This window comes from Marmota marmota, unplaced genomic scaffold, assembly GCF_001458135.2.
Source record: "Marmota marmota marmota unplaced genomic scaffold, marMar, whole genome shotgun sequence".
In the NCBI taxonomy this organism is placed as follows: domain Eukaryota; kingdom Metazoa; phylum Chordata; class Mammalia; order Rodentia; family Sciuridae; genus Marmota; species Marmota marmota.
The window spans coordinates 20,806,479-20,815,350 of NW_026000108.1; positions in this window are offsets into that span (position 1 = coordinate 20,806,479).

Consider the following 8,872-nt stretch of genomic DNA (forward strand, 5'->3'; position numbering starts at 1 on the left):
ATAGTTCTCGAAACACTGGCCAGAGCAATTAGACAGATGAAAGAAATTAAAGGAATAATAATAGGAAAGGAAGAACTTAAATTATCACTATTTGCGGATGATATGATTCTATACCTAGAAGACCCAAAAGGGTCTACAAAAAAACTACTAGCACTAATAAATGAATTCAGCAAAGTGGCAGGATATAAAATCAACACGCATAAATCAAAGGCATTTCTGTATATCAGCGACAAAACTTCTGAAACTGAAATGAGGAAAAACACTCCATTCACAATATCCTCAAAAAAAAATAAAATACTTGGGAATCAACCTAACAAAAGAGGTGAAGGATTTATACAATGAAAACTACATATTTATCTTAATTAAAGAAAATTATTTAGCAAGGTATTTCAGTGAATTATTTCAACAAATACTTGTGTCAGGAATAATACCATTCCTAACTGAAAATTAGCTATGAATCAGGCACTGTACAAAGTGCATTGTCTGAATCATCTCATTTATTCCTGTTCAATTTACCATAAATGGATGAAAACATATTGCTAGTTAGTAGTTTAGTGGAATTTAGCCTAAATTTCAATTAAAGTTCACATGAAGTTCACATGGATCCTATTATTTCTCTATTCTAATCATTTGTACAGGTTAAAAGAATATGCTGTACATGTTATTCATTATTCAGAGAAAAATGCTCCATTGGTCAATATACAATGTCAGATGATTTACAAATTAGTAGCAGAATGTCCCCCATTGGCAAATGCATTGCGCTAGTTCTAATAATTTACAATGCTATCATTGTTTTCTTGAGGATCTTCTAGATTATGCCACGGTAGCAAGAAAAGCTCAAAAAATCTGATGTCTCACAGCGTAGGTTATTTTTTCATGTAATATCCACTGGAGTCTGAGAAAATCTCATGACAAATTATCTTTATCCTGCCATGATGAGCTGCCTCACCCCAAGCCCAAAGCAAAGGAGCCAACAGATCAGGGACTGAAACCACTAAAACTCGGAGCCAAAATAAACATTTTATCTTTATAAGTATATTATGTCAGGTATTTTTAGTTACATAGTGCTACCAGGAATAACAAGCATCGTTCTGCTCAAAACTCATTGATTCTAACTAGAAAAAGGGGGTCTAGGAAATAGAAACTGAATATGGGAAATGCTCATAATATTTCCTACCACCATCTTCAACTGATGTTTTCTAAACTTGCTATTTGTTTCTTTTTATCAAATTGCTAAAGATAAAAGAATAAGAAGGATCACACAGAAGGAATATATTTACCTAAGACTTCGATGTCGCACTTCAGCTAGAATTCAGTCATATCCAACTTCAGTGGCAGCTAGGAAACCCAAATGTGTGGCAAAGAAGAAAAGAAAATGGGCTTCGTAAAAGCTAGAGTTATCTGTTGCATGAGCTTTGCCAATACTGTCCCTTCTCTTAGGCTCTCTATGTCTAAATATCCCTGCTATCTGATCATGACAATGTCCATCACCAGCTCAAATCTCTCCGCAGGATAGATAAAACTGGATATTCAGAATCATGTCCAAAATAGAGTCCTTCATTACACTTCTAACACCAGTATACTCTACCCACAGTCCAAATCAAAGTCCTTCTTCTAATGGATCAGGAAAATAAGGATTGTCCTGTGGCATCATTAACTCTTCCTTTGTTTTCTGACACTTAAAATTCCAATCAACTCATTCTCTTAGGTTTGTATTCAAGTTATATCCGGAATTGGAGTACCTCTCATCACTTCCACTGCTAACCCCTGATTTCGATGATGACCAAAACTTCTTAAATGAGCCATCTATTTTTTTGCTTGTTCCTAGTTCAATTCTTATTGCTGATGCCAGAATGATAAATGGAAAGCATGGAATGGATTTTACCACACTGCATTTTTATACCTAGGTTGGTGTCATTCCTTTTGTGAATGAAAATAGGCCCTTTAGGCAATAAAACATCTGTTCTTTTGCAGGGGAATAACTAAAATGTGCTCATTCATAATCAGGATCTGTGGATCCAATCTTATTGCTCATTCTGCTCTGTGAAGTTCCCTGTTTCACATTTCTACTCTCCACAAAATCGACAGCAATTGCACAGATCAAAGGACCATCTTTTTCTCCTTTGTTACATTGGAAATTAGCTTTCCTCTATTCTCTGGTAGGGATATTATAAATTATGAACTATATAATGATTCTTAAAACATAAAGGCTGAGGAAAACCTTTTGCTTTTATTCCCATTGTATTGTAATTTATATATCATGTAGTGAGAAAGGAACGAATTGAATGGAAGGTAACTCCTTTATCTCTATATAAAGAAGTAGAATAAACTGATGGACAATTGAAATTAAGCTGATGTGTAAGAGTTTATGTGTCAAGAAAAATTTTGTAAGCAGAATTAAGATAATGAATTTATTACCTAAAGCTCTAATGCTAGGATACAATTACCCTCTTGGGCCAGTTTGCTGAGGGCAGCTCTCTGCCTGGTTTAGACCTCTATTAAATGATTTTTCACAGCATATTCTTCCAATTTAAATTGTCCTCCTTAAAGAAGACAAAGTTCTGAAAGATGAATAAAAGTTAGATGAAGAAATTTGAAAAGCTGGGGAAAAGGTACACAAAGAGAGAATGACGTGTTCTAAGACTCACTGCAATGAACATTTGTCACGGTCCACAAGTTCAGTGTGAGTGGCGTTCAGCATGCGGGGCATGAGATATTGAGAGTTCCTTCTAAGCATGCAGGCTAGAGTCATTCCAATTCTCTCTCCTTTAGAAGCTTGGAAGCTGTTAGTAGTTCTATGCTATTTTATTTATCTTTATTTTATGCGATTTTAAGTTCAGACTTGCCATTGATGTCCAGGATTGTGGTCCTGATCATTGCTAGCAGCACTGACTTGTAAACACACTTGTTCTGTTGTTCAACATGTTTGCTGGCTGAATCCCCTCATCCTCTGCCCATCACCCGCAATAGGTCTAGACCTAGAATGCAGCCTGTGTTTCCTTCATCACCCATTACTAGGGAATTTGATCCTCTAACAAACTGTACAGGAAGTACAAATACTTCACGGTCCACTGGCACCATTTTCGTTGTCTTTTAAAATCTAGTTTTAGCAAGAATGTGTTAATGTTGATTGCTGAGTGCCCTAAAAAAAGAACCTTGGAAACTGAAGAGGGTGAAACAGAGGTCAAATGCAGTTTCTGATTCTTTAGTTATTTTATGGATCTTATGCCTATGAATTATGCTCATGCCTACCTGTCTCGATAAAACTGATTTTGTTTTTTAAACAGGATTGTCTCGCAAGGCGTTTTGAAGTAGAGAGTCAAGAACTAAAGCTTTGCTCAAGGTTTCTTTCAATAATTAGCCATGCGGAGTCAGTGTTAAACTCTTTTAACTTCAAGTTTGTTTTTCATGATAAGGAAGTTGACTATACAATGATTAGTGTCTTCTGGACTCTAAATTTTTATAATATTAAGAAATTTTTGAGAAAGTCCCTTTGCCCTAGGAAGATCCTCAAGCATGTGGACTGTACTTGGCCTGTTGACCAAGGCAAAAATCATTGCCTCAGGTTTTAGGGCCTGGGCACAGTGTGCTTTTCTGACAGCATTCATGATGAATCATACGGCCATCTCAAAGCATATATGAAAGCATTGACCTGTACAGTAGATACAAAATCTGTCCTGCTCAGCCACTCAAGGTGACAACTGATGGTCTTGTGTTCAAGTAGTATTTTGAGACCAAATTTACACATGGCATTTAGTACTTGAGTTCAAGATGCAGTACTTGAATTAAAGATTCTTACATGAAAAAAAATCTAAGCACCAACTAGTAAACTAATAACCTTATTAATATTAACTGTCAGGTTCTTGAAGCATCTAGGACACAAACTGAAGAAGCTTATTTGAGTATTTCTGAGAACAGAAATTAGCAACAACATTCTAAAGATCCTAATGGACTTAATCCCTTTTTACTGTGCTTTGTGAATGGTAGGCAATGTGAAATCCTGGTGGTGGAAATATTTTCCACATAACTCATAGTAAACACTAACATAGCATAGACATTTTAAAAAAGGAAAGATCAAAGGTAGCTCTTTTGTTTCTTGACTCTTTAACTCTTAAGCCAATTGAAAGAAAATATTCGGTGTGCTCTTGCCTATCTTCATTTACTTCTTTTTATAAACTCTGATCTTAGAGGTTTTGTGGTTGACAGTTTTGATGCCTATTATGAGTCAGAATTTTCATAAATGATTTATTAAGTACATTTTCTGGGGTTTAAATTCAGGCTTCATAAAGCTCATATAATTTTTCTGCTCTGTGCCATGATACCTTGTGGATATATAATAGATAATAGAGTTAGAAGAAAAAAATTGGTAATAAACTTAATGTTAATACCATCACAATATCAATGATAAAGTAAAACATTTAACAAATGCCTTAAATCTTTGATTTATCCAAACTAATAACTAGACACATCTATATAGTGCTAGGATAAACTAGGCTGATGGTGGCAGTTTCTGAAAGTCTTTGCCACATGCTCATAAAAACTTTGCTCTCATTCCTGGCAAGATCCTCTGTTTCCAAAGATGCTTATTGTGTAGTCTGTGTTTCTTGGTTTCCTCTCTCTGGTCAGTTTCAAAGTTCAGTTCCATATATTACCCTGCCTCTGCTAATTCCTCTGATAGCTTTTTGATTTGGAACTGATGTTTTAGAGAATTTTCCAGTCATGTCAAATCATGAAACCATATTCATTCATTTATTCATTTATGCAAAAAATATGAAATTCTACTCTAACCAAATAATGGTATAGACCAGGTGCATGGGTTACGGATGCCTGGTTACCTGTCTACTTCTAGTGCCAGTCTCATGAGTTTAGACATATACTTCTTCTGCTACTCATGTGTGAGTACAGTGCTTCTTAGTATACAGCATACACTAAATATTCACCTATTAAAACTATGATTACTGTTTGCTGGTGTCTAGATTCACAAAACTCTCAAAATGCTGAAGCCAAAAAGACCTCAATCCAAATGGTCTACTTTTATAGAAAAGAAGCTGTCTATGGAGTGAATAAACACAAAGTGTTATAGCTAATATCACACAGCAAATTAAAAGGAGATTTGGGACAGATAAGTTCATCCTCTTATCCAATGCCCATTACATTAACTCATTTACAATAGGCCATGCTTTTAAACTAGTAATTAAGTGTACCATACAATAAATAATGATAAATATTTGCCATCCAGAGTTCATTACAAGATTTATTTTTGTTAAGCTGGTATAATTTCAAGCTAGGTTTTCATGTAGCATTTACTTTATGTGATGCCCATAAAAGCTATTAACACTAGGTTGAAACTAGGTTATAATACTTTAGGTATCAAGTTGCATCTGTCACCACATCTCATCAAAACGACTGTTACTAGTTATTGATAGAAAAAGAAATTCACAATTAATCATTGTATCAAGAGTAGAAATAATGACTTCCTCTGATGCCCTTTTTGAAAACATAGCTTGAGGAAATATACACGACTCGGATCAAAATGAAACTTTAAGGGAAATGAGGTGTAAATTTTCTTGAGGCAGGAGCAGAACTTGGAAGCAAACATATTTTAACAGTGAATTGGATAGAAAGTCTAAAAATAATAATGACAGTTTTCTTAAAAGTTGACTACTTTAGCCACACACCAGTTTTGCTTCTCTTTGTCTTTGCTTATTTACTGAAGTGGTTTCATCTATTTTTTAAAGCACTCTCCTTGCCTGTAGATTCAGGGGATTTGATGTTGGGTGATGATTCCCAGTGACATTTGTGTGTCAAGATCTGACCCTGGGCATAGATTGTTCTCAGATACCAAAAGCCTGGCTTATGTCTGAGTATAAATGGTTGTAGAAAGGTCTTTTGAATTGTATGATAATAAAAAATCTAGCACATTGGATTTTTAAAGTGATAATGACAAATACTAAATCTCACATCTATTAAGGGTTTATAGTGGTCCAGATTTTAAGCTATAAACTTAACATCCTTTTGTATGTTAAGTCCTCTGCATTTTACAGACAGGAAAAATGAAATTAAAAAAATAAGAGTTTAAAAACAATATTTATTGGATAGTCAGTCTTTTGTAATAATAACTAACCCTTATCGTATGAACTGCTTTATATATTCAACCCAAATGGCCTATCTACTAAATATCACTTAATATCACAACCATTTTCCAGATGAGGAGAGTGGAAAATAATGAAATTTGGCTACCCTTACTGGTAATTAGTAGTTGCTGGGGTGTTTAGATTCTGACCCATGTGATTTTTTATTTCATTGTTTACTTGAAATAGTAAATATATTGGACAGATATGGTAAAGCCAGAAATATTGTGTGAAATGCAACATAAAGTATCATAAACATAGTAAATAAAATATAAATAGGCATGATGATACGTAATGAAGTTTTATCATAAAGTACTATTGATTTCTTTTAAAACTGGATGATTTAAAATTTAAAAAGTTGCAATTATTACTCAATTTTTAAATTAATTTTTCTTGTTACTAGTATAACTTAATATCTATCAGATCAGCTGTAATCCATTTTTGGCACATTGTAGTATAAAAGACTTGTAACAATTTAAAATTTTATTTAAATTTATTTGTAACTAAACTTTGCAACTTTTAACAGGAGTTGTTATGATAGAAATGATTTTTGTATTGCCAATTAATATGGCTTGTTTTTTTCTTTTTATTCTCTTTGCTTCCTTCTCAACAATTTAGCATTTACCATTTTCCTGAAACTTCAGAAATCCATAAAACACTAGTCAAAAACTAAGGCTGTAAAAAGCCTTTATCTTTCCTACACTCAGGATGAGCACACGGTGGCTAAGAATTAGTCCTACTGATTATTATACCATGAGGCCCCAGAGTCACTAACATTCAAGAAGCACATACTTGTTTTTGGCACTTAGTGACCTTTTCAAAACATCTGAATGCTACTGTGTCTTAAGACCAGTGGTATTTGTAATATAACTTGTGGGGGGGGTTACTATGGTCACTTTGTGATAAATATTAGGTTGAATTTTGGGATGTGAATAAATGAATGCCCTCATATAAACACTAGTGGAATAACATTTTGAGAAGATGTAGAATATAGAGAAAGACTGAATGGTAAGCTCTAAAGGTTTTTGCCAGGGAAATATTTACTTGGAAGAGTCTATATTTCATTTAGAAAATTTATTGGTAAGCACTAACTTGTTTGTGCATAGTGTCTGTATTTCTGTCTTTTGTATCCTGCTGTTTGATGGTGAGACAGAATCAGAGAAAATGGTGGTCAGGTGTATTCTGGTGTGTTCTCTGAAGGTTTTTGTTCCTGTAGAGAATCACTTTTCTTGTTTTGTACCAAATCCTACAATTACTTGGAAAACTTTGCAGTTGCTCTGCCACAGTTTTGAACAAAACTATCTGCTTTTGTGTAGATATTCAAATAAAGAATATAATCTAATATGGGATATTAATCTAATATGGGGTATTAAATATTTATTTTCAAATCTGAAAATAAGAATGCCAATGAGGGCATGCTTAATGAGGTCATGGGCTCCACATTTTGAAGTTTATGGATACTTAGAACTGTAAAATTGTGTGTGGTAAAAGATAGAATAAACTAAATTTTCGTGGTTATTTACATTTATTTATATAATCTTTGCACTATACACTCTCGCAAGAAGTAAGGAGCTCACTTTAATATCAGCAAGAAGGCAAGTTTTAGAGATAGTGCATGAGATAGAGATAGAAATAGTGCAGTGATTACAACTGACTTTGCTTCCCAAGAGTTCAAGAAATACTATTGTATCATAGATGGCAAATGTTATTACACTTATGCAAATTTCACACTACCTACAGGTCTGTCTGATGTTCAAATCCAATAGAGAACTGTTTAATGAAAATATGGAATTATGTCCATTTTCCTTTTCTACTATGGATATTGGGCAAAAAGGAAAAAACTAAAATTGTCAAACTAAATTGCTAGTTTCCAAAATAATGTTTCTTTAGGATCATTCCTATCTGTAAGTATGCATATTCTGAAACTGATTTTTCTCTTATTTTCAAAAGCTATTATGAGTGAGCAATACTCACTGTGAAATGGATTAAAACAATAAGTTTGCAATAAAAATATGAAGATAACGGTCTTCATATTTTTGTGCATTTCTGAATTCTGTGTCACTTGAATGTTTTAACATGTGTACATCACTTAGATATATGTGTATGCCCATTCATATACACACACGATATAAGCAATTTTACTTGTACCTTAGTGAAATCACTGTTATCGCCCATTTTTTTCATTTTTATTTTAATAATATTTTAGATAGGTGGGTTTAATTGTGCTAGTACAATTTACTAGCTACTAATCTTGAAAGTTAATCAATGGCTACTAAAGGCACAATGAAGCTATGGAAATAGATTAGTGTCAGCAAATTTAACTATGTAGAAAGGCAATTATTTATAGTGATTAAAAATGTTGTGATCTTATCCTTCAAATCTCATACTTCAAATATCACAAGTTAGGTAAAAGAAAATAAACTATCGAGGGGGACCCAACATGGCGGCCGGTGAGGAGGCAGCACTTTCAGTACCTCCACAGTAACGGGATCAGAGAGACCCATTAATAGGCCTAGATTCTATCTGCTAAGAAACTTCTAGCAAAATTCCGCTGAAAGGAGATCTGCTGGGAATTAGTAAGTTTATTGGAGGTGTCAGTTTGTCCCAGACAAGTGAATCTCGGCCACGTGGCGCAGGGGTCCAGTCCCGCTGGCCGCCGCCGAACGGCTGCTGCCCACCCGTTGCGGCGAACATTCGAATGGCCGTTGCCTGCCCAGCCCTGCAAACGGCCCCCCCTGGCG